Genomic DNA, 23,641 nt, shown 5'->3' with positions numbered 1-23,641 from the left:
ACTAAGGGTGAGGCCCAGAGAGAAGCCTGCACACGTTCAATTACACCTTGTGATTCCAAATCGTGTAATGTTCGTGCGACCTCATCACGCAATGCGTGGGGAACATTGCGCGCTCTGAAAAATTTCGGTTGCGCGTTTACTTTCAGTTCCAAATGTGCTTTATAGTTCTTAGCGCAACCAAGGCCCGGTGCAAAAATGTCTGCAAATTCTTCACATAGACGAGAAACACTGTCTGAAGGCACAGTCTGGTTCACTGATAGGACCTGATTGACTATAGACAAGTTAAACAACTGAAATAAATCTAAACCAAACAAGTTCACAGCAGAAGAAGAACAAAGGACGTACAATGACACAAGTTTTGTTTGTCCCTTGTATGTTGCAAAATGGCTGCACTGTCCTAACACAGGGATAGCTTGTCCTGAATAACTATTTAACTTAATACTTGCGGCACGCAACGGAGGTGTGCCCAGTTGTTTGTAAGTGTCTTTATTGATCAATCAAACTGCAGCTCCGGTATCGAGCTGGAATGGTATCACGTGGCCATGAATGTCCAAGTCTACAAAAAGTTTATTGTCCTGCTGACAACAAGAGCGACTGTCTCGTGCAACGTGAACCGACACTGGTACAGAATCACTTGCGACTTGACGTGATTTCCGTTGATGTTGACACACACTATTTGTGGGACAAACACAGTCACTGTTAGAGAGAGTGGCACTGGGCGGAGTGGATTGAACTACATGAATATCCATGGGCGAAGGTTCACGAGCCTGAGTATTCGTGGTTCGACTCCGATTCCGGCGTGAAGCAAAGGGCCTGGAATGGTTGTGAGTGTCCGATCTAAGTTTTTTCTGGCAAACACTTTGAACATGTACTTTTTTATTACAGAAAAAGCAAATAGCTTGGCGGGACGGGCAATTCTCACGCGAATGTTTAGTAGCACACCGTGGGCATGATTTTTAGCACTGCATTTGCTTGCTTGCGAGTCACACGTAGCGGAGAGCTTGGCGGCAGCTGCGCGGACGGGCGCGAGGGCTCTTTACTGTTCCGTGCAGCCCGCCCGGCGGGCCGGTTAACGTGCCACACGGCTGGCGAAGTTTCAAATGATTCCTGAGCAAAGTCAAGTGTGTCTTGCCGATCCACTATGTTCATCACTTGTTGAAGGTAGGGATTGACTTATTTCAAAATCTGTTCCCTGAGACAAACATCAGAAACGTTCTGTGCAATTGCATCACGCACCATAGTATCTGAATAAGGGAGTCCACATTCACACTCAAAAGCACAATCCTTAGTAGGGCCTTGCAAAGTTGCAACCCGCTGCCGATTAGTTTGACGGGCCGTACGTTTTGTACGAAAGAACGTATACCTTTCTGCAATGACATTGACTGATTCTTTGAAATATGCATTTAATGCAGACAAAATTTCGTCGTAGGACAGAGTTGCTACGTCGCGTTGGGGAAACAATTTCACTATCACACGGTAGGTGGATACTCCTACACAAGAAAGCAAAAAAGCTGCCGCTCAATACCTTGAATTCTGTATCCAATTCTGAATCCAAATTGGCGTGAACACTCCGTCCAGCTTTCCAGTGCCGCATCAAAAGGACGAAAAGGTGGTGCAACTGCGTGTTGTGGCTGCGTGAGCGGTGGAGCGGCGGCTGCCCCATCGTTTTGCACTGCACGTTGACCCTGGACGAGCTGTCCAAGGGCATCCAATAAGGCCTGTGTCTGCTGATTCTGTAAGCGATAAAATTCGGACAGTACATCTGGAGATTGTGGCGAAGCCATGACGCGAGGAATTTAAGCAAGTATAAAGAAGAAGACCATTTTTACACTCGTCGCTATATGGTGTTTTGGCAGAAGAGCCAACACCGTGTTGCTAGAGGAGGACGAAATGCACGCGTTTAAGCTCACGCAGACTGGCGTGATGTCTGGAACTATTAAAGGAGTTGAGTCTAATAAATAAAGAACGTAGTTGCGTGAATACTTAACTTTAATCCATAGTTGGAGAACATCGCTCTTGATGATACATAATTACAATCTCATTATAAACTGGTAATGGCGCCTTGCTAGGTCGTAGCAAATGGTGTAGCTGAAGGCTATGCTAACTATCGTCTCGGCAAATGAGAGCGTATTTGTCATTGATCCATCTCTGGCAAAGTCTGCTGTACAACTGGGGCGAGTGCTACGACGTCTCTCTAGACCTGCCGTGTGGTGGCGCTCGGTCTGCAATCACTGACAGTGGCGACATGCGGGTCCAACGTATACTAACGGACTGCGGTTGATTTAAAGGCTACCACCTAGCAAGTGTGGTGTCTGGCGGTGACACCACTCATTTAACGTTATCTTCCTTGGACAAGGCCAGATATGGGCAAACCAATGCAATGCCACGGTCTTTTCACGCTACTGATGAGGCACAAGCGACCAATCGTCCAGGCTCCCGTTAGAGATTAGATCAGAACTGTTCACTCATTGAAATGAACTAGCTCTTTTTCATGACTCACCACTCATTCACAATAGAAAATAAGTGCAAGGCACATTGTCCTTTAAACTTGGTTTATTCCAGTACTATACCTGTATTTTGATCCTATTTTTAAGTAACACAATAATGAGTGAGAATTTTGCATAGTTTATTGAAATTTCCATGATATGACAAAGTTTTTGATTATTGATTTATTTTGCACTATCGTGGTTTTGGCTTTGTAGCCATTATCATGGTCAAAGGTCAAATAGTCATAAAATATCTCACATGTCTGAATGATTGTAATATTGTGACAACAATCATTCAGGCATTTCTGATATGTAATAAATATTTCACCTTTGCACATGATAATGGCTACGAAGCTAAAATAGCATGCTGATAACGACACTTGTGGAGGTTTGTTTTGCGGGGCACTCACATCTAAATAGTGATAGTGTGAAATGAAGTAATAATGAAACTGATAGGTTTATATTACACCCTCAGTCACTTTGAGATAGAAAAATTATAGATTTCGTCTGGTGGAAAAAATAAAAATATTACAATAAAACTCTAAGTATTTTATCAGGTAGGCAAATTTTGAAAATAAGACTGATTCATATTATGTAAACAAATTTTAATTGCTTAAAAAGTAACTTACAAAAACTATAACATATTTTAGTATACACAGTCGACACACACAATGAGTATATGTTATAGGAAAAACTAATCAATGTTCTCGTTTACAAATAAAATTTGTTCAGTTTTACTTGAAGTGAGTCTGTTCCTTCTGTCATTGCATATTTGTCCTGCTTTTGAGAAGATACGCTCAGAGGGAGCTGATGTTCCCAGGATGCATAACATTTGCAGGACTATTTCATACATTGTTGGGTACAGCAGCCCTCTAGTTCCCCACCAGTTTAATGGATCGCTGTTTCTACACAAATAACATATTAAAATTTCATTAACCTGGAACAAATACATCGCAAGCCATATATTTTTAAAGTGAACATTTCCTTCCGAAGACGCCTAAAATCTGAAAATCCGTACTATAATAAGAAAAAATATATATAAATTTGACTGTAAGACCAAAGTCTGCATATAGCCTTACGCAGAATAAAACAAGGAAAATATTGGTGTATCACATTTTGCAATACGTTTATCGGTTCGCTCGTAATTAAAGCGTAAATTCGAGTGTCCATAATAAAAAATCCTATAGTAAGAGGAGTCGTCAGGAACCTAATCTGATCAGTTTAAACAAATAAAAATAAAATAAAAACAAATGATGTATACATAACATAATTATGTAATATACATACCGGTATTACTACGAAGAACAATATCCAGTAGAGATGAACTCCGATGCAGAGGCGCTGAGTCAAGCAGGTCGAGCTGCGAGCTGTATTACTGCGTGTGCTAAGACCGCAGAGACCAGAGTGGCACCTGAGTTGCTTTGCTCAATGCTCTGGCTACAGTCGAGAACGGTGGGGTGAGCGTCGAGCGGACGAGTTCCGAGGGTGGGGGGAGTGGTGAACGGCCACCATTCAACTGCTCCGAGACAAATCGTTCGTTCTCTTGCGAGCAAGTTGTTGCAAGTAGTTCTTATGTTCTCCGCTAGGAGGCTCTCTATCCTGTTGCTCGCATCAACTGCCCAGAGGGCAGGAGGTGCGACTGAAACGATCGCCGATGGAGTGCGATGCTAAGTCAAGGTGCGCCAGACACTGCACGCGGCAGAGGAAGCACAGAGACGGCACGGCATATGTGAAACACAAAATGCAGTGGGGCACTGCACAATGCAGGCAGCCAAGGCAGAAGCAGGGCAGAGGCCGGCACTGGCTGTGTTGTGTGGCGTGCAGTGTGCTATGACCAGCAGAGGCCCTGCTGATCTGCTCAGACTCTCTCTCTCTCTCTCTCTCTCTCTCTCTCTCTCTCTCTCTCTCTCTGCCGTGGGAAACGTTTGGAGCTACCGTTCTTTTTTTTTCTGAATCACTCATTGTTCACTCCTTTGAAAGATTCAACTCTATGAATCAGTTCAGGAGCGGATCCCCCATCACTAGCTGCCGTATATCGGTGGGTGATTGTTCCTTGGTTGTTATGCAGTTACTTTTTGTCCTCCCCTTTTACTTCACTCTACCGCTGTGGTCATTATTCTATCCAGCTTTTCTTCTTCAGTCGATGAGGAGGTCCCTACAACATGGTAGGTACCCTCTTCCGACAGTACCGGTCTTTTGGTCTTACCACCCATTACACCGAGATATCGCTTTTCCCTTGTTGCAGTCTTGCCCCCAAATATTGGCTGATGATTTATTGTGAGATACGTACTTTTCCTCTAATTAGCCGGTGATGTAAGCGCTATGGGAACTGTGCCTAGTTGTCTTTTCAGTTCAATTTCTTATCGTCAGTTTTAAAACAAACACATATGCAGCCCGGCAGCCAGGTCCAGATGGCAAGTGTTACATGTTAACGTTGAGCAGTCTCAGGCTGGGGCAGACGCCTCACATGCTAAGACAACACATCTGCTGCCGTCAAGGTCGCAGTAGTGTTGCGACACTTCTTTCTATCACATACCAGAACACATGCACCGCGCCCTGTTGCCCCAACAGCCTACATCACACGTTACCTTCGACGCGAAACTCTTGTACTACCATTCATAATAATTGTTCCAACTACTTACAGCGTTATTATTATACATCATTGTGTTTTCACTTTCATGTCAATATATGTCATTGTGTTTAATTATGTCATTATGCTAGCGCTAGTGATTTATAGTTCATGATTTTCATTTTATCTATTGTTATGTACTGTGCACACATAAAGTGATGCTATTTATGCAAGCATGCATGCTATTCTAGCTTCAGAGCTAATTTTTATTGCTTGAACAGTCGACATTTTCCTAGTACAGCAGATCGCTAATAACGCCACTGATACTTTTATTCCATGTATCGCAGGAGACCCATGTGCCTGCACTAATTCTTTATTAAGTCAGACGGACGCCCTTAGGGCTGCTGAACCACGGTATCGCAGATAGCTCCAATGCACTGCCCACCCATCAGTTACTAGACAGGTTGAATTAGCACTGTCTGCAGGTTGCTCCATTGCCCTGCAAATTATGTAATCATCAACTCAAGTCTGCAGATTGCACTAATGCACTGCTGAACTTATTAGTCGAGTCACTCGCATGTAGCTCATTCGCACTGTGAACTTGTACTTACACGTCACCGAATCCTAGGCTCCTCGGTTGACCAGAAAACAATTCATACATCAATTACTGTTAGACAATTTTCACTCACACTACGCCTTTGGCACTCAACCACAAATGAACTGAGCCCCAGACGCTCTTCTACTACATTTTATACAACGCCACTGTTGTTATATACACACACTCTGTCGGATTCTACTGACGCAGTCCCTTATGCACTTCGTCAATCGACTAAAAAACATCCCCTGACGGATTTCGGATCCGAACCAGAAGTTTATGTTCGGGAAATATTCCCTTGATTTTATTTCTTGTCAATTATTATTACTTCAATGTCATGTTTTGTTATTATCAATTTATAGTTATGATTCATGTTTAGTACACCTTATGGTTATGGGTTATTTTTTTTGTCATAGTCTGTATTTCCTTCTCGACTGGAAGTATCTCTGTTAGCACCTATTGGCTATCGGTTCGTATCCGCCATCAGCTACCGTTAGTCACACATTTACACAACACTTCATATGCACAATAAAACACTTACAACACACTCACACTGGTCATATTCACACTACCTTGGTGTAACTTGTTCATGTTACCAGACCTCTATTGTCATATACTAAGTACATGAACAAAGCTTTTATCGTTTATGCCCTCCGTTCTTCCAAAGGGGAAAGGGAACTAGTGCGTACGTACGTTATGTTCAGTAGCAGTTTCTTTTACACCACTTTAACCTGAGCCCCTATGCGAGGGTTAACCCCTCTGATAAAGACATCAATGGATGCTACTCCGCTTCCTCTAAGATCACTTCATTCTGCGTAGTATCCATGCCAAGGTGATATGTCTTGCACGATATTTTGTGAGAGAGATACACTGCGTTCAGTAGCAGTTTCTTTTAATCAACAACTGTAGAGGGACAACCTGTGTGTGGCCCCACTTTACATTGTTGCCAAATTTATTCAAGATGGCGGCGATGACGTCATCCGAGATGGTGGCATGTAGACTTGGCAACAGCGCATGACGTCATCCAACATTGCGACTTCTGACGGGAAAATAGGTCAATTGTGCTACGTCCACTAACCTAACCTCCAGAAAAAATGGCAGGGAATTTTAATTTTGGAGGTAAAATAGACCGAAAGAGTGCTATGTCCACTAACCTAAGCCTCCAGAAGAAAAAATGGCGGGAAGCTTGAATTCTAACAGGATAATGCATACAAAACTGTACTTGTCTTATCATTTTCATTCATTTTCATTCATTATCATTCATTTTAATTTATTATCATTATTTATTATTATTGGCCTACCTCCACTAGAAAATGCCATCCAAATTCTAATTCCAAAACGATAATGGCTGCAAAACCACACTTTCCTTTATTATTATTCATTATCATTCATCATTATTATTATTTACTGTCATTTATTAGTTATTATTTATTATTATTATTGGCCTACCTCCACTAACGTAGATAATCCCTCCATGTTCAAATTCACACGCCATAATCTCTGGAAAAGCGTACTTCTATTTATTATTATTATCATTTACTATTATTTAATAGCATTTATTATCATTTACCATTATTTAATAGCATTTATTATCATTTACCATTATTTAATAGCATTTATTATCATTTACCATTATTTATCATTATTTATTCAAGATGATCGATTTTTGTGGCAAGAAAGCCAATTCCCCTACATCCATAACAAAAAATCTGTCACAAATTCAAATTCAAACACGATAATCTGTCACACCAACGAAAAAAAAGAAACCAATTCGGCCATATGCACTAACCTAAGTCCACCTCATCCTACGAAGTTTGAATTTTTCGCTGTCACTTATTCTTTCACTCCCAAGCTATGAAAATCGCGTCAAATAGTAATAATAGTAATAATAGTAATAATAATAATAATAATAATAATAATAAAGTGCACTTTTACTAACGTAAGTCACCTCCTGTGAATTCGTGGGAAAAGGACTGAAGTCTTTATTTCAAACAGTACCATCATCACTTGTTCTCCAACATCGCAGCTTCGAGATCGCAGCAGCATCCACCGTGCTCGCTATGAGGTCTGGAGTCCAACTGTGTGTTAGTTCGTGTCTCAGCCACCTGAGGACGTCGCCGTGGCGTCATTTAAGACGGCGGGAAGAAAGCCAATTGGGCCACGTCCACCAAGTTTGAATTTTCTCGGTTACTTATGCTTCCGCTGCTAAATTATTAAAATCTCGTCACTTGTACTACGCTAAGTCACAAGGTGGGAAAATGACTCTTTATTTCAGGCATTACGGTCATGCAGGTATGCCCCAACTGACTTCTCGATGCTCACACAGCGAACTCCAGAGCGCAGCTGACGTACGCACGGCCAGCTGAGCTCGCCCCATCGGCTGCTCCCTGGCCGGCTGACGTCAAGCGACCAGCGGTGCCCGCACAGTCCCCGGCCAGCACACCAGGTAGGTGGCGAGCGGCACCTCAGAGTCCAGCCACAAACGGTCAGCAGCGCTCGCCTCAGAGTCCGGCTACGTAGACATCTTTTCGCGCCCGCGAGCACTTAACGCTGGACAGGATGAAACCTGTCGCCCACGTGCTGAACAAAGGACACGTTCCACCCCAAATTTATATTTCTTAACAGGTTAGAACCTGCTCATACCTACCTCACACAACCGCCTGGGATGTTTGGAAAGTTCTGTCATGTGACACACTAAAAGCTATATCGGTCCTAAAGTTAGCAAATTCCCAGCACCGATGGACAGGAACCGACACGCTTGCTTTGTCCAAACCACCCTCACGCCACATACGACCCCACCAGTACGTGTGATGGAGCACAAAGGACGCTCTCATCCCCATAAACTTTGCAATTCAAGACCGATAGAGACGAACCGACACTTTCAAACTGGAATGTTTTTCTACCGAGTTGGAAACTTCCTTGGCCTCACAACACGCGCTCGACCACGTGACTCTGTCAGACAAAGAATACTCTCACTAAGTTAACTGATCACCTGATTCTCATTATTCAGCCCACATGTTTCGATTATCTAATCCAAGATCTTCGCTAAAACACACGTCCGTACACATGAGCCATCGCGCGCACCTAGCTTAGTACCTCTGCAAGTGAATGTAACAAAGTTCGCATGACTACTTCATTAATCTGATCAATTAATTAACCTCTCAGATGTGGTAAACTGCCACGTCCACCTAGACTTCGAATAAATTTTCGCCACTGCCACGCCCACCTGGACTTGAAGTGAAATAGTTAAAGTCCCCACCGACCACTATGTCCTTTTACCGACCCATGTTCGTTGGCTAACATGCACTAATGCTTCCTTCCGTTTACTAACGTGTACTAACCTACTTTAACTTATATTACATTCTGTCTGTACAAATGAACCACGCTTCAAATCTGATGGTCAGTTAGTGTCTCGCTACCAATACAAGAAAATTGTGGCAAATTAAGCCACTGACCTAAGTCACCTGTGATGACTCAAAATCGTCTGTTTTGCGTCTCTCACACACCACGAGCGCGAGACCGCCCATATCACAGTCTGTACTTTTATACTCGTGTCAGACATATTCCTCTGTAAATATTCTAGCTAAACTATGACCCTAATACTGTTGTTCAATCCACACGGTCTAGCACATGGCCAGAGCACACCCCCAGTACCTAAGCCGAGAACATTGAACGCTCCATCTTTAGCTGACCGCTGCGAGACGGAGATTTTCTGAAATCACATCCCTCGCGCTCTCGTAGCTACTCGCCTCAGCAATTCGATCTAACAAACCCTCTAAGTAGAAAAATAACAACCAACTCGAACACTCTCATATTCTATATCGTCCCACAAATACTTAACCTACATTTTACTTACACATCGAGTATACCTATCACTCTCATACAAAAAACACTCGCCCTGATGTACCTGGTGTCATGTTGCACAGTCGGCAGACACGCAAACAGCTCCTAATTTCAGCGCACAATATCAAACTGATCCTAAATAATGCAGTATACGTAACTGTAAACACCATCAGTACTCTTTTTTTTTTCCCATCAGTCTACTGACTGGTTTGATGCGGCCCGCCACAAATTCCTTTCCTGTGCTAACCTCTTCATCTCAGAGTAGCACTTCCAACCTACGTCCTCAATTATTTGCTTGACGTATTCCAATCTCTGTCTTCCTCTACAGTTTTTGCCCTCTACAGCTCACTCTAGTACCATGGAAGTCATTCCCTCATGTCTTAGCAGATGTCCTATCATCCTGTACCTTCACCTTATCAGTGTTTTCCACACATTCCTTTCGTCTCCGATTCTGCGTGGAACCTCCTCATTCCTTACCTTATCAGTCCACCTAATTTTCAACTTTCGTCTATAGCACCACATCTCAAATGCTTCGATTCTCTTCTGTTCCGGTTTTCCCACAGTCCATGTTTCACTACCATACAATGATGTACTCCAGACGTACATCCTCAGAAATTTCTTCCTCAAATTAAGGCCGGTATTTGATATTAGATCTCTTGGCCAGAAATGCCTTTTTTGCCATAGCGAGTCTGCTTTTGATGTCCTCCTTGCTCCGTCCGTCATTGGTTATTTTACTGCCTAGGTAGCAGAATTCCTTAACTTCATTGACTTCGTGACCATCAATCCTGATGTTAAGTTTCTCGCTGTTCTCATTTCTACTACTTCTCATTACCTTCGTCTTTCTCCGATCTCAAACCATACTGTGTACTCATTAGACTGTACATTCCGTTCAGCAGATCATTTAATTCTTCTTCACTTTCACTCAGGATAGCAATATCATCAGCGAATCGTATCATTGATATCCTTTCACCTTGTATTTTAATTCCACTCCTGAACCTTTCTTTTATTTCCATCATTGCTTTCTCGATGTACAGATTGAAGAGTAGGGGCGAAAGGCTACAGCCTTGTCTTACACCCTTCTTAATACGAGCACTTCGTTCTTGATCGTCCACTCTTATTACTCCCTCTTGGTTGTTGTACATATTGCGTATGACCCGTCTCTCCCTATAGCTTACCCCTACTTTCTCAGAATGTCGAACAGCTTGCACCATTTTATATTGTCGAACGCTTTTTCCAGGTCGACAAATCCTATCAAAGTGTCTTGATTTTTCTTTAGCCTTGCTTCCATTATTAGCAGTAACGTCAGAATTGCCTCTCTCGTCCCTTTACTTTTCCTAAAGCCAAACTGATTGTCACCTAAAGCATTCTTAATTTCCGTTTCCATTCTTCTGTATATTATTCTTGTAAGCAGCTTCGATGCATGAGCTGTTAAGCTGATTGTGCGATAATTCTCGCACTTGTCAGCTCTTGCCGTCTTCGGAATTGTATGGATGATGCTTTTCCGAAAGTCAGATGGTATGTCGCCCGGCTCATATATTCTACACACCAACGTGAATAGTCGTTTTGTTGCCACTTCCCCCAATGATTTTAGAAATTCTGATGGAATGTTGTCTGTCCCTTCTGCCTTATTTGACAATAAGTCCTTCAAAGCTCTTTTAAATTACGATTCTAATACTGGTTCCTCTATCTCTTCTAAATCGACTCCTGTTTCTTCTTCTATCACATCAGACAAATCTTCACCCTCATAGAGGCTTTCAATGTATTCTTTCCACCTATCTGCTCTCTCCTCTGCATTTAACAGTGGAATTCCCGTTGCACTCTTAATGTTACCACCGTTGCTTTCAATGTCACCAAAGGTTGTTTTGACTTTCCTGTGTGCTGAGTCTGTCCTTCCGACAATCATACCTTTTTCGATGTCTTCACATTTTTCCTGCAGCCATTTCCTCTTAGCTTCCCTATACTTCTTATTTATTTCATTCCTCAGCGACTTGTATTTCTGTATTCCTGATTCTCCCGAAACATGTTTGTACTTCCTCCTTTCGTCAATCAACTGAAGTATTTCTTCTGTTACTCATGGTTTCTTCGCAGCTACCTCCTTTGTATCTATGTTTTCCTTCCCAACTTCTGTGATGGCCCTTTTTAGAGATGTCCATTCCTCTTCAACTGTACTGCCTACTGCGCTATTCCTTATTTCTGTATCTATAGCGTTAGAGAACTTCAAACGTATCTCGTCATTCCTTAGTACTTCCGTATCCCACTTCTTTGCGTATTGATTCTTCCTGACTAATGTCTTGAACTTCAGCCTACTCTTCATCACTACTATATTGTGATCTGAGTCTATATCTGTTTACGCCTTGGCAAAAGATTCCGGAATAGTACCCCCATTCGGATCTACGGGAGGGGCCTGCCAAGGGGGAGGTTACCATGAGAAAAAGGTACGCCTTACAATCCAGTATCTGATTTCGGAATTTCTGTCTGACCATGATGTAATCTAATTGAAATCTTCCCGTATCTCCCGGCCTTTTCCGAGTATACCTCCTCCTCTTGTGATTCTCGAACAGGGTATTCGCTATTACTAGCTGAAACTTTTTACAGAACTCAATTAGTCTTTCTCCTCTTTCATTCCTTGTCCCAAGCCCATATTCTCCTGTAACCTTTTCCTCTACTCCTTCCCCTACAACTGCATTCCAGTCGCCCATGACTATTAGATTTTCGTCCCCCTTTACATACTGCATTACCCTTTCAATATCCTCATACACATTCTCTATCTGTTCATCTTCAGCTTGCGACATCGGCATGTATACCTGAACTATCGTTGTCGGTGTTGGTCTGCTGTCGATCCTGATTAGAACAACCCGGTCACTGAACTGTTCACAGTAACACACCCTCTGCCCTACCTGCCTATTCATAACGAATCCTACACCTGTTATACCATTTTCTGCTGCTGTTGATATTACCCGATACTCATCTGACCAGAAATCCTTGTCTTCCTTCCACTTCACTTCACTGACACCAACTATATCTAGATTGAGCCTTTGCATTTCCCTTTTCAGATTTTCTAGTTTCCCTACCACGTTCAAGCTTCTGACATTCCACGCCCCGACTCGTAGAACGTTATCCTTTCGTTGATTATTCAATCTTTTTCTCACGGTAACCTCCCCCTTGGCAGGCCCCTCCCATAGATCAGAATGGGGGACTATTCCGGAATCTTTTGCCAATGGAGAGATCATCATGATACTTCTTTAATTACAGGCCACATGTCCTGTGGATACACGTTACGTGTCTTTAATGCAGTGGTTTCCATTGCCTTCTGCATCCTCATGTCGTTGATCATTGCTGATTCTTCCGCCTTTAGGGGCAATTTCCCACCCCTAGGACAAGAGTGCCCTGAACCTCTATCCGCTCCTCCGCCCTCTTTGGCAAGGCCGTTGGCAGAATGAGGCTGACTTCCTATGCCGGAAGTTTTCGGCCGCCAATGCTTATTATTTATCAAAATTTAGGCAGTGGCGGGGATCGAACCCGGGACCGAAGACGTATTGATTAAGAATCAAAGACGCTACCCCTAGACCACGGGTATCCTCCTAATCTTTCCAAATTCGCTCAGAGGCCTCTGTTCGACGACTCAAATATGACTTGATGACAGCCGTATTCACACCTAACACCTGAGAAATTCATATCACCTACACACCGAACATGACTATCCAAGCCAGGCCACCGTCACCGTCCTAGCTCAGTGCAGTTCAACACACATGTTAAGGCCGCATTCCATTGCTTGCCGGTCTATATGCGACACATCTCCACCTTCACGTCTGTTGTCAGAATAGCCGAGAGTGAGTTCACACACACACACACACACACACACACACACACACACACACACACACATGCCAGCGCTTCCCTCCCCTCACAATCTAAAACGATCATCTTAAAATTAAACAAAAGCCCAGTCAACCTCTCCGAAATTGTATAGTGCCCCCAAAAATAGTTAACGCTCGCTTTCGTGTTTTCTCAGCTTATTTGTAAATTCAAATTCTTACCCTAACAGAACTTGTTCACCAAAATAAATACTGAATGCGCTCCTCAACTACCTATCCAGCTCTCAACATATGCAAATGTTCTAAACCCTCCTATATCCCAGCACAACCGATTAATCATTCTTATTCCTTCTTATCGAATTTACAGGCATAAGGACCCGCTATCGAAGTACCATCCAGCTTTCCTTTCTGAGGCTTCCTGTGCTTACGTTTACAGAGATCGCTAAATTGCCTCCACAGCCCCCTCAACACACACACACACACACACACACACACACACACACACACACACACACACACACAGCGGTCATCCTCTCTACTCATCCCGTAACATAAGCAATAGTAACTTTACAATCCATTATATACAAACGCTACACAATGTAAACCACATTAACTTCACGATACAGTATATACACATTTGACACAAAACAGTGCACTTATCCAGTATATCTCTACAGCATGCGAAAAAAAAAAATCCTATTCCTACAGCGTCTGTATACAGCAATGCTCTCCAATCCTAGGAAAGCACAGTCAACCTGCTCTTTCTCTCTACAGACCCGACACTCAGAGCTAATCTTCCCTCTTGCATCAGCGGACCTAAGTCACACTCAGAACTCTTTCTACAAATTCGTTATCGTCCCCCCTCAGCACAAACACCTTACTGTCTCTTCTTCCTTACCTGTTCGCTTTTCTACAAACATCCTCAGACTCATAGACTGCAAGAACACATGTACTTCCTCCATAATATTACACCATTTTAGCTGTACTTCTCAATATCATGCACTAGGCTACACCCTACCGATCACTAGTTCATCATAATTCCCAAGATATAGACTTCAAATTAATTCTCTACAAACACCGAACTTTATTTATGTGCAGCATGCTGTAAACCACTGTCTAACTAGAAACAAACACACGCCAAATGATATTTCCACTCTCGAATACCGGTCTCAGTCATGTAACATATTCGAGATCTTGGCTATAATTTACACGTCAACTAAGGTCTGTCCCAGGTCTAGAGAACAGATAAGGGTGTATCCAACACAAAACAATCGATCTTCACTCAGCTAAATAAAGGAAGTAAATGTGCGGAAGTAGTCAACCGAACAATCTACATCCCATCTAATAACACTCCAACCCAAATCATCTTCTCAAATTCTGACTTTATCACCAAAGCCGCCCAACACATACTATTACTTTGGTATTCGGTCGTCTAGAGGACATCAAAGGTAACTCATACAGATCCATCCACTCAAACAGGTCTCTGCATTCGGACAGCTGCTCCAGTTATTTTTTTTCATTTATGATCATTTATTATTATTATTTATTATGATTTATTATTTATTATTATTTATATCATCCGCGTGTGTTCGCCACGAGGTCCGGAGACCAGCTGGATTAGTACACATCGCTACCAGCAGCGGGCCTCATTCAAGATGTCCGATTTTGGTAGGGAGTTTGAATTTTGGCGGATGATCATACAATTGGCTTTAGTCACATCCTACACATCGTTCAGCTGATCCCATTTCCAGATCTTTGCGCATCTGATATATGCAATTTAAGTAGGAGAAAGACATATCCATTACCTTCTGCAGCCTGTCTACAAACAGAATGACCTCAATTACTGCAACAGGACTTTGTCTTGACCATTCGCCTGAAATGCGAGCGCCGGCGGCGGCATGTCAAAGCCACATATCAGTCCATCTAAACAGCTGCCTACTCAGCCCCAGGACGAGTATCCCGAAGTGGGCTCTCTCACTATACCTGCTCTCCAGCTATTGTCTAACGACATACACTGCACAATTGGATTTCTGAATAGCGCAGATCTCTATCCACCGCTGCATCTCCAACTCGACATGTAAACAGTGTCTCCCCCAACCAGCGAACCCGTCGTCATTCACTCTACACTGACAATTTCCACTCACAAATCTTAAATACTCTTGCTATGCTTAGAAAGGGAGAATGCTTTTTTATTATTAAGTGAGTTTTGACAGGAGTGAATATGAGATAGTCATATTCGGTGAACAATAAAATGTACTAAATTACGCATACACGTAGTCAAATAAGCAAATACTTTTACTGACATAAACACCCGTCACACTGAGGATACGGCATTTAACTATATTCTTAAACACAAACGAATGATAACAATATTCCGACGCCCACCTTGTCCTCGTAATAAAGCACACTGGCCAATCATATGACAGCATGTTTTCCTAATTTCAATGTCATAGCTAAACCATACCTCCTCTACTTTGCAAGTATCATTGCGGACATTGATAGACGACTGCCCAGTACGTCCATTCACACTTAATTCTCGAACACATAAAAACGATCAAAATATACCAGACAATGATGTACATATTTCTAAGACCTCGTGCATAGTACTCGACCAATCTCTCTGCTTTTGGCGGTCACAGAGCTATCTCGCCCTCTTACATTAAAAGACCACCCTCTCCTCAGCATTGACCAGGCTACCCCGAAACATCGCTACCCAATTAATCCTCAACCGTACACATGAATATAGCTATACTTCACCTCTCTTGACTAAGTAGCTGACTTTCACCAGAGTTTGGTGGTTGCGGCTCGGGGGTTGTGACGGATTGCGATCCTGGACGGACGTCTGTGTCTGCTTTCACAGGTGGCGAGCGCATCGACCGCGCCAACTCACGCTTGCGGAATCAGAGCAGGGCCTGTCCGCCGTCTGAAATCAGATGGATGCGTCACTTCACGGTCCTGTGGACGCAGTGCAATGGGGGGTACCTGCACACGTCTACTGAGTTACTTTGCGAGTGGATCTGCGGGCTCTGCTATGCGTCATTTGGATAGTTTACGAGTACTGAGCGTATCTACACATCAGTGTGAGCCCCCAGGAGGTCCACAACTCTTTTGTGGATACGTGCGTAGCGAGCAAGGGACCCCGAGCTAATGTGGCCCTCCTTCCTTTTCGGGCTGCATACCTTCCTTTCCTGCATCCTTCCCCATCCCCCAACTTCGCCCCTCCCCCCCTCACCGCCGCCTCCTTCCTTCCCTTTCTCCCCCTCTAGGAGTATGTTTTGTGCCTATGTCCGGAGATGGACGCTCGAAAATGTAACACATTCGTCACTATCTCTGGTTGCTAGTCTTCGTCCTTCCTTTGTCCTTCTCCTTTCCTTACCTCTTCTCTATACCCTTTTCTCTGCTGCAGTGTTTGAGACCTCTCTTCTTTCCTTTCCCTTACTTTGTTTTTCCCTTTCTCTTTTTTCCTCCCTGTGCATGTCTGAAGGCTGACACACACATTTCCATGCATAGCCAGTGACGGGGTAACGCATAATTCCTCGCCCCGGGTAGACAGGTAGGATACGTACGTACCCCCTGGCAATGGCCAGGCCCAGGGAGGGGTGATTATCCGAGCTGTTACCTTCCGAAAGTGCCGATTGGTCCCTCCGCCCGTTTGTCGGGAGGTGTGACCTGAGGTGTGAACAATCACCTAAGGCGGGAGAGCCCTCAGACAGGGCCCCCACAAGGAAGGAGCACGCCATCAGAGACGCCGGTAATCATGGGGGATACTTTAGCAATGGTCACCTCATCTTCTACTATGTCAGCTCACAAGCGTAAGTTCAATGAGTCTCAGCCACAGCCAGTCCTTCTATCGTTGCCACAGTTCCTTGTTGCTTCTTGGTCTGACGAAGGTCACGACTTCTCCATGGTCAACCCTTTCATTATTCAGAAAGGTGTCGACGCAATTGAAGGTTCTGTAAAGTCTTGTTCCAGATTACGAACTGGCACCTTGTTAGAAACAGTCAGTGCCCTCCAGGCACAAAAATTGCTGCATACTTCATTGATCCACACCTTCCTTGTCCGGGTTGAAGCGCACCGCACTTTAAATTCCTCACGTGGTGTCGTTTTAACTCGCTCCCTCGACAGATTGTCCGACGAGGAAATTTAACGCTACCTGCCTGACGAGGGTGTAACGGCAGTTCATAGTCATTAAAAGGGTTGACAAGAACATCATTCCAACCCGTACTGTCTTTTTGACATTTGACAAAGTTCAAATCCCATCGAAAATCAAAGCAGGCTATGAGATAATTTCTGTTCGCCCTTACATCCCAAACCCTACGCTTTGCTGTCGGTGTCAGCGATTCAATAACACCAGCCAGTCCTGTTCCAATCCGGCCAAATGTGTTACGTGTGGCAAGAATGCCCATGAGGGTGCTTGTCCACCTCAATCCCCTCGCTGAATCAACTGTATGGGCGACCACGCTGCTTCCTCTGGGGATTGCCCCATTTTTAAAGACGAAAAGCTCATTCAGGAAATCAGAGTGACGGAAAAGGTGTCGACAATTGCTGCTTGAAAATTATTCGCCAGTAGACAGCCCACCGTGCCTCATACAGGAAAATACAGCACTGTCCTTGCTTCTCCTCGGCCAACAAAGGAGGCGGCCATGCAGACTTGTGACCTTACCTTTAGTGCCACGGTCGTCAGATCAGCCAGGGCAACGATCACCCGTTCAACCTCACCACTTTCGCCTGCCCACTCTATGGCTCACCCTTCATCGGCCCCCCTGCGGGTCCGGGGATTAGAATAGGCCCACGGTATTCCTGCCTGTCGTAAGAGGCGACTAAAAGGAGTCCCTCCCCCTCACGGGGGTAGTTAGCGCCTGCGTCCGGAGACGGACGGTTCCACGACCTCTATTTGTGGTCATTTTGCTTTTTCACTTCTCGTTTCTTCCTTCCTTTGGTTGGTTCCTTTCTTTGCTCTTCTCCACCTCACTGTCTTCCTTACTCTTTCCCCTGCAAAATCTTCTTGCCTTCTTATTGCCTTATTCTCCTTGCCTTCTCATTGCCTTCTTCTCCTTGCCTTCTCATTGCCTTCTTCTCCTTGCCTTCTCATTGCCTTCTTCTCCTTGCCTTCTCTGGTCTCCGCCTCGGCGTTTGAGGCAGTCTGTCCTCTCTCTCTCTCTCTCTCTCTCTCTCTCTCTCTCTCTCTCTCTCTCTCCCTCCTTTTTCCTCTTCTTCCTTTCTCCCTGTGCGCGCCTGAAGGCCGACCCACGCGTTCGCACGCGTAGCCGGTGACGGGGTAACGCGTAATTCCTCGCCCTGGGTAGACATGTAAGGCACGCGCGTACCCCCTGGTAAAGGCCAGGCCCGGGGAGGGTTGTTTGCCTGAGCTGATACCTTCTGACCATGCCGATTGGTCCCTCCGTCTGTTTCTCGGGAGGTGTGACCTGAGGAGTAAACATTCACCTAAGGCGGGAGTGCCCTCTGAGAGGGTCCCCACAAGGAAGGAGCGCGCCATCGGAGACGCTGGCAATCATGGGGGATTCCTCCGCAATGGATTTCACTCCATCTCTCTCGACTTCTGCCCAAAAACGGAAACATGACCAGCCACCAGTGACAAAAGTACTACCGCCTGCCCCACAGTTCCTCGTCGTTTCTCGATCTGAGGACGGAAAGGATGTTTCCTCTGTCAACCCTTTCGTTATCCAGAAGGGCGTAGATGCCATAGCCGGATCTGTCAAATCTTGTACTAGGTTGCGTAACGGTACCTTATTACTAGAAACTGAGAGCGCCTTTCAGGCCAAAAACTGCTTTGGGCCACACTCCTGTACACGTTCCCTGTCCAGTTGGAGGCTCACCGAATTTCGAATTCGTCTCATGGTGTAGTCTATACTAGCTCCCTCGATGGATTGACTGACGAGGAGATTCAATCTTTCCTCGCTGAGCAGGGCGTGACGGCTGTCCATAGGGTCATGAAAAAGGCCAACAATGACCTTGTACCGACCCGGACACTTTTCTTGACCTTCGATAGTGTTAAGCTGCCATCGCGCATCAAGGCGGGCTACGAGGTTATTTCTGTTCGCCCCTATGTCCCGACACCTACGCGCTGCTACCAGTGTCAGCGTTTCAATCACACTCGACAGTCTTGTTCCAATGTGGCTGAATGTGTCACTTGTGGCGGGGATGCCCATGAGGGTGACTGTCCACCTCCATCTCCTCGTTGTGTGAACTGTCAGGGTGACCATGCCGCATCCTCCCGCGACTGTCCTGTCTATAAGGAAGAACGCTGTATCCAAGAAATTCGGGTCAAAGAGAAAGTGTCCACCTCTACTGCTCGCAAGCTATTGGCTAGTAGGAAGCCCACGCTGTTCCCAGCGGGGAAATACAGTACTGTCCTCGCCTCTCCTCGGACTACCAGGGAGGTGGCAACCCAGACATGCGATCTGACCTTCAGCACCACGGTCGTCCGTTCGGCCAGTGCTAAGATCGCGCGGTCGAAGTCTCCTTTTCCTCCCATCACCCCACAGACACCAGCCCCTTCAGCAGCTTCTGCTAAGACGAAGACCCAGAAGTCAGATGCACGGGCCCTCAAGAAGGAACCGTCCCGTGCAGACTTCCTACGTACCTCGACCTCCCAGCCTTCGACCGGTACTTCCACCAAGCGTCCTTCCAAGAAGGCTCATAGGAAGCACAGTTCTCCTTCTCCACCACGGCGCATTTCTTCTCCTGCGCCACCCAGCGGTTGCCACCCCAGGCCGTCATCCGTTTCGCCTGGCCGCACCGCTGGTAGCCGAACATGTGGCCGTTCACCGGCGGAGGAAGCTCCCCCTCCCGGCCATCTTCCCACGATGGCCGATGAACCTATAGACCCAATGGACGATGACTGTCCGCCTACTGATAGCGGCGGAAGTGCTCGCTCGAAGCCAGGCCGTCAGCGGCCTTCGAGGTGACCCCTTCTTTCATCTTACTTTTCTTCTTACGATGGCACTTATTCACTGGAATATTCGCAGTATTCGCTCCAACCGAGAGGACTTGAATTTGCTGCTCCGCTTGCGCCGTCCGCTCGTCGTAGCCCTCCAGGAAACGAAGCTACACCCATGCGATCAAATTGCCTTGGCACACTACACCTCTGTGCGTTTTGATCCAACCCCTGTGGTAGGTATCCCGGCTCACGGAGGGGTTATGTTGCTGGTCCGGGATGATATTTACTACGATCCCATCACGTTGCACACCGGCCTGCAGGCAGTTGCCATCCGCATTACTCTCCCCACTTTTACGTTTTCCTTTTGTACCGTTTACACTCCATCGTCATCTGCCGTTACCAGGGCAGACGTGATGCAACTTATTGCTCAGCTACCTGCACCATTTTTGTTAACTGGAGACTTCAATGCCCACCATCCCCTTTGGGGCTCTCCAGCATCCTGCCCGAGGGGCTCCCTGTTAGCAGACCTTTTCACCAGCTCAATCTTGTCTGCCTCAATACTGGCGCCCCTATTTTTCTTTCGGACACATCTCACACCTATTCCCATTTAAACCTCTCTATATGTACTCCCCAACTTGCACGCCCGTTTGAGTGATATGCTCTTCTGATACATATTCGAGCGACCACTTTCCGTGTGTTATCCATCTCCTGCAGCATACCCCCTCTCCGTGCTCAACTAGTTGGACCATCTCCAAGGCAGACTGGAGGCTCTTCTCTTCCAGGGCGACCTTTCAGGATCAAACCTTCACAAGCTGCGATCGTCAGGTCGCACACCTCATGGAAGTCATTCTCACTGCTGCTGAATATTCCACCCCTCACCCTACTTCTTCTCCACTTCGCGTACCGGTCCCCTGGTGGACCGCAGCATGTAGAGACGCTTTACGTGCTCGTCGACGCGCTTTACGCACCTTTAAACGCCACCCTACAGTGGCGAATTGTATCAGTTATAAACGATTACGTGCTCAGTGTCGTCGTATTATTAAAGAAAGCAAGAAAGCCAGCTGGGCTGCTTTCACAAGCACCTTCAACAGTTCTGCTATTTCCTCTGTTGTCTGGGGTAGCCTGCGCCGGCTATCTGGCACTAAGGTCCACTCACCAGTTTCTGGCTTGACGGTCGCGAATGACGTCCTTGTGGCCCCTGAATATGTCGCCAATGCCTTCGGCCGCTTTTTCGCCGATGTTTCGAGCTCCGCTCATTACCACCCTGCCTTCCTCCCCCGCAAACAGGCAGAGGAGGCTAGGCCACCTAACTTCTGCTCCTCGAATCGTGAACGTTATAATGCCCCATTCACCATGATGGAACTCGAAATCGCACTTGGCCAATCACGGTCCTCCGCTCCAGGGCCTGATTCTATTCATATTCAGATGCTGAAGAACCTCTCTCCTGCGGGTAAAGGTTTTCTTCCTCGTACTTACAATCGCATCTGGACTGAGGGGCATGTTCCTGCATGCTGGCGCGAGTCTATTGTTGTCCCGATTCCTAAGCCAGGAAGGACAAGCACTTGCCTTCCAGTTATCGACCCATCTCGCTTACCAGCTATGTCTGTAAAGTGATGGAGCGAATGGTTAACTCTCGATTGGTTTGGCTGCTCGAGTCTCGACGCCTACTTACCAATGTACAATGTGGATTTCGTAGGCGCCGCTCTGCTGTTGACCATCTGGTTACCTTGTCGACCTTCATTATGAATAACTTATTGCGGAAGCGCCCGACCGCGGCTGTGTTCTTTGATTTGGAGAAGGCTTACGACACCTGTTGGAGGGCGGGCATTCTCCGCACCATGCATACATGGGGCCTTCGCGGTCGCCTCCCTCTTCTTATTCGTTCCTTTTTAACGGATCGACAGTTCAGGGTACGTGTGGGTTCTGTCCTGTCAGACACCTGTAGCCAGGAGAATGGGGTGCCACAGGGCTCAATTTTGAGCGTCGCTCTCTTCGCCATCGCGATCGATCCAATAATGGATTGCCTCCCAGCTGATGTATCAGGCTCCCTTTTCGTGGACGATTTTAGCATCTATTGCAGTGCGCAGTGTACACGTGTCCTGGAGCGCTGTCTGCAGCATTCTCTTGACCGTCTTTACTCCTGGAGTGTCGCCAATGGCTTCAGTTTTTCTGCCGAGAAGACGGTCTGTATTAACTTCTGGCGCTAGAAAGAGTTTCTCCCACTGTCCTTACGACTCGGTCCCGTTGCTCTCCCAATCGTGGAGACAACAAAAATTTTAGGTCTTATATTTGACAGGAAACTTAGCTGGTCTCCCCATGTGTCATATTTGGCTGCCCGTTGTACCCGTTCTTTAACTGTCCTCCGTGTTCTCAGTGGTCTGTCGTGGGGAGCGGATCGAACCGTCCTACTTCGTCTATATCGGTCGATCGTCCGCTCCGAGCTGGATTATGGGAGCTTCGTATACTCCTCTGCACGGCCATCCATCTTACGCCGCCTCAACTCCATACAACATCGGGGTTTACGACTTGCGATCGGAGCATTTTATACCAGTCCCGTAGAGAGTCTTCATGCTGACGCTGGCGAATTGCCACTCACCTACCGGCGCGATATACTGCTTTGTCGGTATGCCTGTCGGCTACTGTCAATGCCCGACCACCCGTCTTATCGTTCCTTTTTTGATGACTCTCTCGACCGTCAATACGGGTTGTATGTCTCTGCCCTGCTACCCTCTGGAGTTCGATTTCGTCGCCTCCTTCAACACCTTAATTTTTCACTCCCTGCAACCTTTCGAGTGGGCGAGAGCCACACGCTACCTTGGCTCCAGGCTCAGGTCCGCGTTCACCTTGATCTCAGCTCTCTCGCAAAAGAGGTTACCCCCGGTTCGGTCTACCACTCCCGTTTTGTTGAACTTCGTTCGAAGTTCATCAATATGACCTTCATTTGTACAGATGGCTCAAAGACCAATGACGGGGTCAGGTGTTCTTTTATTGTCGGGGCACAAAGTTTCAAATACCGGCTCCATGGCCATTGTTCGGTCTTCACATCTGAGCTATTTGCCCTCTACCAGGCTGTTCTTTACATCTGCCACCACCGACATTCTGCTTATGTCATCTGCTCCGATTTCCTGAGCGGCATCCAGTGCCTCAGTGATCCGTATCCGGTTCACCCTTTCATGCACCGGATCCAACGCTTTCTTCAGCAGCTGGTGGACGTCGGTTCTCCGGTTAGCTTTATGTGGGTCCCTGGCCATGTCGGTATCCCTGGGAACGAAGCTGCAGATGCCGCGGCCAAGGCTGTGGTCCTCCAGCCTCGCACAGCTCCTTTTTGTGTCCCTTCATCAGATTGTAGCAGGGTCATTTGTCGGCGCATTTTATTGCTGTGGCATGCCTAATGGGCTGCACTTACAGACAACAAGCTTCGGGCCTTGAAAC

Source organism: Schistocerca serialis, chromosome 5, assembly GCF_023864345.2.
Source record: "Schistocerca serialis cubense isolate TAMUIC-IGC-003099 chromosome 5, iqSchSeri2.2, whole genome shotgun sequence".
NCBI classification, from domain to species: domain Eukaryota; kingdom Metazoa; phylum Arthropoda; class Insecta; order Orthoptera; family Acrididae; genus Schistocerca; species Schistocerca serialis.
This window is presented reverse-complemented; position numbering follows the sequence as displayed.